The 10,642-nt window shown below is 45.8% G+C and overlaps 1 protein-coding gene across 1 annotated transcript in view; it reads right to left on the minus strand.

Moving 5' to 3' along the window:
* KLHL30 (kelch like family member 30) overlaps positions 1-9,606 on the minus strand; it is a 114,794-nt gene extending 105,188 nt beyond the window's left edge. The window contains exon 1 of the mRNA XM_069727745.1: positions 9,549-9,606. The gene's annotated coding sequence lies outside the window, so the exon portion shown is untranslated. The remainder of the gene's footprint in view (positions 1-9,548) is intronic.
* Positions 9,607-10,642: the final 1,036 nt, after the last annotated feature.

Raw genomic sequence — 10,642 nt, forward strand, 5'->3', positions numbered from 1 at the left:
TTGGCTGCACATGATGCTCCATACTGTATAATGACTGCACATGATGCTCCATACTGTATAATGGCCACACAGTGCTCCATACTGTGTAATGGCCGCACATGATGCTCCATACTGTATAATGACTGAACATGATGCTCCATACTGTATGATGACCACACATGATGCTCCATACTGTATAATGAACACACATGACGCTCCATACTGTATAATGAACACACATGATGCTCCATACTGTATAATGGCCCCACATGATGCTCCATACTGTATAATGGCCACACATGATGCTCCATACTGTATAATGACCGCACGTGATGCTCCATACTGTCTAATGACCGCACGTGATGCTCCATACTGTCTAATGACCGCACATGATGCTCCATACTGTCTAATGACCGCACATGATTCTCCATACTGTATAATGACCGCACATGATGCTCCATACTGTATAATGCCCACACATGATGCTCCATACTGTATAATGGCCACACATGATGTGCCATACTGTATAATGGCCACACAGTGCTCCATACTGTATATTGGCTGCACATGATGCTCCATACTGTATAATGACTGCACATGATGCTCCATACTGTATAATGGCCACACAGTGCTCCATACTGTGTAATGGCCGCACATGATGCTCCATACTGTATAATGACTGAACATGATGCTCCATACTGTATGATGACCGCACATGATGCTCCATACTGTATAATGAACACACATGACGCTCCATACTGTATAATGAACACACATGATGCTCCATACTGTATAATGGCCCCACATGATGCTCCATACTGTATAATGGCCACACATGATGCTCCATATTGTATAATGACCGCACGTGATGCTCCATACTGTCTAATGACCGCACGTGATGCTCCATACTGTCTAATGACCGCACATGATGCTCCATACTGTCTAATGACCGCACATGATTCTCCATACTGTATAATGACCGCACATGATGCTCCATACTGTATAATGACCGCACATGATTCTCCATACTGTATAATGACTGCACATGATGCTCCATACTGTATAATGACCGCACATGATTCTCCATACTGTATAATGACCGCACATGATGCTCCATACTGTATAATGACCGCACATGAACTGTCTAATGACCGCACATGATGCTCCATACTGTATAATGACCGCACATGATTCTCCATACTGTATAATGACCGCACATGATGCTCCATACTGTATAATGACCGCACATGATTCTCCATACTGTATAATCACTGCACATGATGCTCCATACTGTATAATGACCGCACATGATTCTCCATACTGTATAATGACCGCACATGATGCTCCATACTGTATAATGACCGCACATGATTCTCCATACTGTATAATGACCGCACATGATGCTCCATACTGTACAATGACCGCACATGATTCTCCATACTGTATAATGACTGCACATGATGCTCCATACTGTATAATGACCGCACATGATGCTCCATACTGTATAATGACTGCACAAGATGCTCCATACTGTATAATGACTGCACATGATGCGCTCCATTCTGTATACTGGCTGCACATGATGCTCCATACTGTATAATGGCCACACACAGTTCTCCATACTGTATAATGATCCCACATGATGCTTAATATTGTATAATGACCCCCCTCCTGTATGCATGGCTCATATTCCCCCCCCCCGTATGCATGGCTCATATTCCCCCCCTCCTGTATGCATGGCTCATATTCCCCCCCTCCTGTATGCATGGCTCATATTCCCCCCCCTCCTGTATGCATGGCTCATATTTCCCCCCCCCCCCCCCGTATGCATGGCTCATATTCCCCCCTCCTGTATGCATGGCTCATATTCCCCCCCTCCTGTATGTATGGCTCATATTTCCCCCCCCTCCTGTATGCTTGGCTCATATTTCCCCCTCCTGTATGCATGGCTCATTTCTCCACTCCCCCTGCGCTCCCCCCACGCTCCCATCTTGAATGGCACGGCTACCGTCCTCCTTCATCCCCCTACCCTGTCCCCCATCCCTCATACTTACCTGTTCCTCACCGCACGGCCATCCCTCTTGCTCTATCCCGACTCCCGGCTCAGCACCTTCTTCCTGGGTGAGCGGTCATGTGATACCGCTCATTAAGGACCATGAATATGCGCATATTCATGACCTTAATGAGCGGTACCAACGTGACCGCTCATTCAGGAGCGCTGCAGAAGCCGAGACCATCGCTGGAGCAGGGTGAGTAACGTCTTCAAGGAGGGTGGGTGGGAGGCGGCTGGGGGGGCGGGCAGTTGGGCGGGGTCGGTCGGGAGGTGACCCAGCTTTTATAAATAAAAAAAACAAAAAAAAAAAACAGCCACAAACCTTGCTTAGGTGCCGCCCCCTGCATTGTCCCCGCCCTAGGTACGTAGTGCGGGACAACTAATGTCCCACCCGGGATCGCGGGGCTGACTGTCAAAATCAGGACAGTCCCGCGGGATCCGGGACGGTTGGGAGGTATGCCCTTGCCTACTGTATCCTCACCCATCCCTTGTAGATTGTGAGCCCTTGTGGGCAGAGTCCTCTCTCCTCCTATACCAGTTGTGACTTGTATTGTTCAAGATTATTGTCCTTGTTTTTATTATGTATACCCATCCTCACATGTAAAGCGCCATGGAATAAATGACGCCATAATAATAATAAATAATAATAATACAGGCTGTAAGCTGTGTTATCTATCTTTCTATATATTCACTGTTGAACGGCTGACAGTACAGAGATTAATTCACTGTCAACAGGTTATGGGCCAAGACCTAGAAACGCAAAGACCAAGTGAACAGTCCAGAGGAGAGTGAACAGTGCACTAAGAAGAAGCAAAGATGGCCGCCAGCAGCAACTCTGAAGTTCACAGTGCCATATCTGACTAACCAGAACTACCAATTCTGGTGTGAAGCTGTTTTATTTTCACTTCGCAAGCTGGCAGAGAAGATGCTAAGATACTAAGCTATAAGAAATTCCAGTTGTAAGCTACTTTATCGTTGTTCCTGAATAAATATACAGTATATTCATGGCTGGACAGTAAAGAGATTAATCCGCTGCCAACAGGCTGTAATCACTCTATGGCACTTTGATTGCTAGCCAGATGTGCAGAATGTATGTGCGCAGTGTACATGCAGAGCCAGCTGTCAATCAAATTCCCGGGGAGTGATTACAGCCATGCTGTATAACGAGCAGTGACTATTACAACTCTGCCCCACACCAATGACTGGAAATGAGAAGCAGCAGGAAAAATAAAACTTCCTTTTCTCCCTGTGGCTTCCCTTCCAATAAGTAAGGAATTACATATAGGATACATAGGATTTCAACTCTATTTGATATGATTTTATTTTAGATTTTCCTTGTTACTATGCACTTAAAGAAATCCCCAAATCTTGTAGTGTTCACTCCAGCCACTGACCCTCAAATACTTTTCTTTTTAGCGTAATCTCATTATCATCTTAGATAGGATAACAGTATATGAATAAGATGGCATTGTATTATTGTGAATAGGCAATGGCCACAGCTAACCTTCTCCCCCTTCCTGCGTAATGACATATGCACAGGTGGCAGACCATTGTTCGGACACTCTCCCATAGGAGTCAAGAAATCATTTCCAAGTCCATTATTTTCTATAGTCTACTGTGTATACAGTAGCTGCAGTAAAGCATATCTCTAACTGCTGTTAAAAACATCCAAGGCTAGATGGTCGTCCCCAAAATGATGTAAAAAAGTCATAATTAAAAAAAAATGTAATGTTTTATAATAATAAAAACATTGCGAAAAAGATTATGTTTAACTATCTGATTTTTATAGTAAAAATCATATAGATGATACTTTGGTAAGTTAACAACATGTTATTATGGAAATGGATGCTGCTTTGCCAAATTCCTATTTCCCCATAGATTTGGTGCGTAGGGGCTTCTAAACAAGACCCATCTGCAGACAAGTGGCTATTCTTTTGATAAACTACTAACATTACGAAATTCACAATCTGTTTTTAAAACAAGAACAAATCCTTGAAGTAACCCAAAAAAGAGTTGTTAAAATGATGGTCCAAAAATCAGTAGATATTGCAAAGTGAAGTTGCAGGCGGGAAATCTAATATTACACAGTGCCCAGTCAGATTAATGGGCACCCATAATACATGGTCATGCAGAGTCTGCTACAATGTGGGCCACTCTTTCCAGGGCTCTGGCTCTTAAGGTACTGTCACACTGAGCAACTTTAGAACGATAATGATAGCGATCCGTGACATTGCAGCGTCCTGGATAGCGATATCGTTGTGTTTGCCACGCAGCAGCGATCAGGATCCTGCTGTGCCATCGCTGGTCGGAGCTGAAAGTGTGGAACTTTATTTCATCGCTGGATCACCCGCTGACATCGCTGAATCGGCGTGTGTGACGCCGATCCAGCAATGTGTTCACTTGTAACCAGGGTAAACATCGGGTTACTAAGCGCAGGGCCGCGCTTAATAACCCGATGTTTACCCTGGTTACCATTGTAAATGTAAAAAAACCCAAAACGCTACATACTTACATTCCGGTGTCTGTCGCGTCCCCCGGCCTCAGCTTCCCTGCACTGTGTCAGCGCCGGACGGCCGTAAAGCAGAGCACAGCGGTGACGTCACCGCTCTGCTTTACGGCCGGCGCTTACACAGTGCAGGGAAGCTGATGCCGGGGGACGCGACAGACACCGGAATGTAAGTATGTAGTGGTCTTTTTTTTACATTTACAATGGTAACCAGGGTAAACATCGGGTTACTAAGCGCGGCCCTGCGCTTAGTAACCCAATGTTTACCCTGGTTACCCAGGGACTTCGGCATCGTTGGTCGCTGGAGAGCTGTCTGTGTGACAGGTCTCCAGCGACCAAACAGCGACGCTGCAGCGATCGGCATCGTTGTCTATATCGCTGCAGCGTCGCTTAATGTGACGGTACCTTAAAGAGTAGGTCCCTCGTCTATGGTGTCTATATGCTGTATCAGAAAGGGGTTGATCAGATAGGACACCATTATTCCCAGGGGTTAGTTGTGCTATCAGTTTCAAAAACGTACTGTTAACTGAGAATATTGACCAGGGATCCGTCCACCTCCCCATAGGGAAATAAAGGAATTTTTTAGCCTGTATGGAAAATTGTTCTCTGCTATTCAAGGACAGTTTTTGTATTTTGCTAGTGTATGTTAGTAATGATAAAAAGTCGGACTTGATGGACTATGCCTGGCTATTGACACTAGATAGCCATTGGCCCAATGATTGCTTCAGCCATCAGCTATCTCTCCCAATTCCCCAGACAGATAGACCCATTGTTAAGGTACCGTCACACTGAGCGAAGCTGCAGCGATACCGACAACGATCCGGATCGCTGCAGCGTCGCTGTTTGGTCGCTGGAGAGCTGTCACACAGACAGCTCTCCAGCGACCAACGATGCTGGTAACCAGGGTAAACATCGGGTTACTAAGCGCAGGGCCGCGCTTAGTAACCCGATGTTTACCCTGGTTACCATCGTTAAAGTAAAAAAAACAACCACTACATACTTACCTACCGCTGTCTGTCCCCGGCGCTCTGCTTCTCTGCTCTGGCTGTGAGCGCCGGGCAGCCGGAAAGCACAGCGGTGACGTCACCGCTCTGCTTTCCGGCCGCTGTGCTCACAGCCAGAGCAGAGAAGCAGAGCGCCGGGGACAGACAGCGGTAGGTAAGTATGTAGTGGTTGTTTTTTTTACTTTAACGATGGTAACCAGGGTAAACATCGGGTTACTAAGCGCGGCCCTGCGCTTAGTAACCCGATGTTTACCCTGGTTACCAGCGAAGACATCGCTGAATCGGCGTCACACACGCCGATTCAGCGATGTCAGCGGGAGATCCAGCGACGAAACAAAGTTCTGGACTTTCTTCCCCGACCAGCGATATCACAGCAGGGGCCTGATCGCTGCTGCCTGTCACACTGGACGATATCGCTAGCCAGGACGCTGCAACGTCACGGATCGCTAGCGATATCGTCTAGTGTGACGGTACCTTTACACTCCTCAGGCAGCAGCTTATCTCCCCACCAGACAAAAGGATCAGCCAATGACGTCCCACTGACTGGAATCTTTTGTCCTTTTCTCCCTTAAAATCATCAGTCTGGGGAGAGCTGGGAGGCTCCGAAACATATTAGCTGGTCTGTCCATACTGCCAACATTGGTGGGTTCATCCGAATTTTATTTAATATGTATGGGGCCTATAGGTCTTTTTTTTCTTAGCAATGAACCATGTAACAACTTTCTCTTCCTGTATAGTAGACTATGATAACAATTCACCAAGGTTAAGGGTATTTAAATGCTAACATTATGCTACGAAATTGCACTTAAGCAATCCAAATTCACTTTTTAGAGTAGGCCATTTCCTTTTAAAAATTCAAGTTAATGGGCAATAAATGACAGTATTTGGCAGTGTCCACTAAACAATGCTTAGTTCAGTACATTTCTTACAACTGCCAGGGTAAATATCATCTAAGCAATGGAGGTGCCTGGAGTCCAACCCTACCTATCTCATATTGATGAACTACCCTATGGATAGGTGATAAATATATTAGTGCTGGACAATCCCTTTAAAGCACCACTCCAGTGATTTTTTTATTGCAGTGCTGGAGTGGTGCCAATAATGTAAGTCCCCTTCCCTAAAGGTACCGTCACACATAACGATATCGTTAACGATATCGTTGCTTTTTGTGACGTAGCAACGATATTGTTAAGGAAATCGTTATGTGTGACAGCGACCAACGATCAGGCCCCTGCTGGGAGATCGTTGGTCGCTGAGGAAAGTCCAGAACTTTATTTCGTCGCTGGACTTCCCGCTGACATCGCTGGATCGGGGTGTGTGACACCGATCCAGCGATGTCTTCACTTGTAACCAGGGTAAACATCGGGTTACTAAGCGCAGGGCCGCGCTTAGTAACCCGATGTTTACCCTGGTTACCAGCGTAGACGTTAAAAAAAAAAAACAGTACATACTTACCTTCAGCTGTCTGTCCCCGGCGCTCTGCTTCTCTGCACTACTCCTGCATCCTGTGTCAGCGCCGGCCAGCCGGAAAGCACAGCGGTGACGTCACCGCTCTGCTTTACGGCTGACCGGCGCTGACAGTGCAGAGGAAAGCGCAGCGCCGGAGGACAGACAGCTGAAGGTAAGTATGTAGTGTTTGTTTTTTTAACATTTACGCTGGTAACCAGGGTAAACATCGGGTTACTAAGCGCAGCCCTGCACTTAGTAACCCGATGTTTACCCTGGTTACCGGGGACCTCGGGATCGTTGGTCGCTGGAGAGCTGTCTGTGTGACAGCTCTCCAGCGACCAAACAGCGATGCTGCAGCGATCCACATCGTTGTCGGTATCGCTGCAGCGTCGCTTAGTGTGACGGTACCTTTAGTCTCAATTTCACCAGCTGCTATCTTCCTCTGTTATTGGCGCCGCTCTGGTCATATTCTGCAAATTGTGACCTGCCAGATCGCTCCAGTGTGTGATCGGCGAGTCCAAAGTCACTACTCAATGTAAGTCTATGAAAGCCAGAACGAGGCCAGAACAAGATTCTCATAGACCTATACTGAGAGCTTGTTACCGTCACCTCTGACTTTTGGCCAATCAGAAGTTGCAATCACAAGATGGTGGCGCGGGACCAGAGCAGCGCTGGGGAGAGCTGAAGACAGCGACTGGTGAGTATAAGACTAAGGTCAGGGACCTTATGTTATTGTGCATGGGAGAGACAGCCACGATGGTTGTTGGCCGAGCGACCTGCCTCATAATGGATAAAGCCAGATATGAAACATAAATCAAAGTAGTGCCCTCTGCGATTTTTACAGTGTTAAAATGGTCATGTGAGAAAACACATTGACTTTGCTTTGGCATACGGTCAGAACAGAGATGATTTTTACGCTACTCTTACATCTGTGTGCAAAAATGGGTCAGTCGTGTGCACAAGTGATAGACGAGAATGTCTCCGTCTGCAGCTCCATGTGCTCATCCACATTGCAGACGGATGCCAGATCTGCTTCGACATTGAATTCACTATTGTGGTCTGTAAAAAGGGCTAAGGTAGTGCATGCTGCGAGTGGTCAGCATGGAAAATCAGCCATGTGCTTTAGCACACTGGTTCTAATGGGTCTGTGTACTCTCCATGCGTGGTCTGTGGTGCACAAGGTCAAGACATGGACTGATTTATGCCCAACTTAACAAGTCCTAAACCTAATGCTGCAGTCACATGTATGGAGGTCATGGTCCAAGCATGGACCGTGATGTAGGGACTGTCCACGTGCCTCCTGACCCAAACTTGACTTGAGCCTCATAGTCATATAAGTTCGGATCAACAGATCCGACAGGTCTCGGACCGTGACACATCCATGTGTGAATGCGGTATAACCAAGATGCATCAAATAGCATCAATCAGTGATGATTAATCATTCATGCTGGGGATGGAGACAAACTGGTAATCTAATACAACAGTTTCATGACATCTTTAGTCATTTTTGTATTATGTAAGGGAATGGAGCTTGCCACAGACATCCATCCTGCAGAGTGACTCCTGCTCCCCGTCATTTACATTGTGTTGGGCTTAATCCGTCTTGATGCCAGAGTGTTAACAGATGCTTCAGAATCAGACGGATGTTTCCTGCTCAATTGAAAAGTGGACTCGTATCTTAGAGTATTATCTGTACCATTCTACAATAGGCACTAACTAGTGGGGACATCCCTCAGCTGCAGCAATTCTGAAAATGTCACTTATCAGCTGTCTGAGCGGAAGGGGTCTGCTGTACTAACTCCAACGGTACAAGGGACAATTAGTAAATCCCATAGGAGCAAGTCTGCAATGAGAGGATTAATAACCAGCCAGCCTCAGGGCATATTTACAAGGCTGTATTTCCAGTCGGGGTCATCTCCCAATTTTAATATATTAAGATTTTCTGTGCATGAAGACTGGAGGTTATTAAAACGGAACCTTCATATAGTCAAATACTGGGTGACAAAGCAGCTTTTACCCTGTGCCATTGTGCCCATTAGGTCCGTCCTTTACAGCAATTTTATGCACTGTAGTGATTGCACTTTGCAATTCCAATTACTTATCATGCTCTACTACCAGTGATACCACTAATATTAGCCCAAGGGGCACATGCAGCACCAGACATATACAGCAATTGTAAAAAAAAAAATTCTACTAGTGTATTTACAATGCAGCATCTAAAATCTGTGAGGAACCAAACCCCGAGAGAGTATTGTTACGAACGGGATGTTTAAAAAAAAATCAGAAACATTAGGGATTACTGCAGATCACGTGATTAATATCAAGTAAATTACTAAATAAAAGTGGTAAGAGAAGCAAAACGTCCCTAAATATCTTATATCTCTGCAGAAAAACACAAAAAAATGGCCACTTGTATCTGTGATGACGCAATAACACCCTTCAAAATAACCTGGGACATGAAAACAAGCGTGGCACGACCTCAAATATTGCATTAAATGAGCACTACTGAAAACACCCAAGAACATTAACTTTACATTATTTATCAGCCATAACTCACCAGATCTGGAAGCACAGAATGGCCGTGAGTCTGTCCGGCTCCTTTGGCAAAAGTATACAGTATTTCTAATGTCTCTGAGCTCACAGCTCGGGGAGGGGGATTATTAATAGATCACCCACCCGATGGCCGTCCTCCTGGCACATTCCTTGCCAGTCTCAGCTGCCCCCTCCCAAGAGTTTTAAAGTTGAACACACACACTTCCAAGCATCAGGATTGTCCAGGTGTCATATGTCAGGAGGGGTAGGGGGGGATATAGCAGAATTTTATTCTAAGCATAATTTAATTCTTCTCATTTTTATCTTCCAATAGATTATAACACAAGAGATGGTAGCATATGACATTTTTTTAGGATTTTCGGTGCACAGTTATTTAAAGAGGTTTTCATTTCTTAGCAAATAGCCTCTTCAGAGAGGAAAAGGACTTGGACTATTGGAAGTAGCAATTCTTAAAGTCAATATTGACCCTTTACTGAGCTGGGCCACACCAGAAGAAACCAAACCACACATTACATTTGCAGACACGTGTTTTGGGGGGGTTGCCCCTCATCAGGGCAAAGCAGAAGATCTGATTTGGCTAGGTGAGAGGCGTCTGACTGTGAGTCTAAAGGAAGGGTCAGACAGCTGTATAACTTGGACAAGGATCGCAACAAAATGCTCAGACTGGCCGTTGGTTTCCAGAGCCGATCATGACAGCATGTATTTCTTTGCAGCTGTCACTCTTGGGTCAGGAAAGCCACTGGACAGTCAGAGCATTAGGTTGTGATTAGAGTTGAGTGAATTTGTTCGGGTTCCCTCTTATTCGGCAAACTATAGCGCTCACCGAATAAGCTGCAGAGGGAACCTGAATACATGGAGTGCACTGGCTGATCATATGTTCGGCGCCGCAGCTGCATGTGTGACAGTCACAGCACATGCATGGAGAGCCCAACACACAGGCTCTCCATGCATGTGGGCATTTCTGCTTGAGGTCTAGTGTGAAGTATCCACAATCAGTGAAGGTTTGGGGAGCCATGTCATCTGCTGGTGTAGGTCCACTGTGTTTTATCAAGACCAAAGTCAGCGCAGCCGTCTACCAGGAAATATTAGAGCACTTCA

Source organism: Ranitomeya imitator, chromosome 5 (genome assembly GCF_032444005.1).
Source record: "Ranitomeya imitator isolate aRanImi1 chromosome 5, aRanImi1.pri, whole genome shotgun sequence".
Lineage (NCBI taxonomy): Eukaryota > Metazoa > Chordata > Amphibia > Anura > Dendrobatidae > Ranitomeya > Ranitomeya imitator.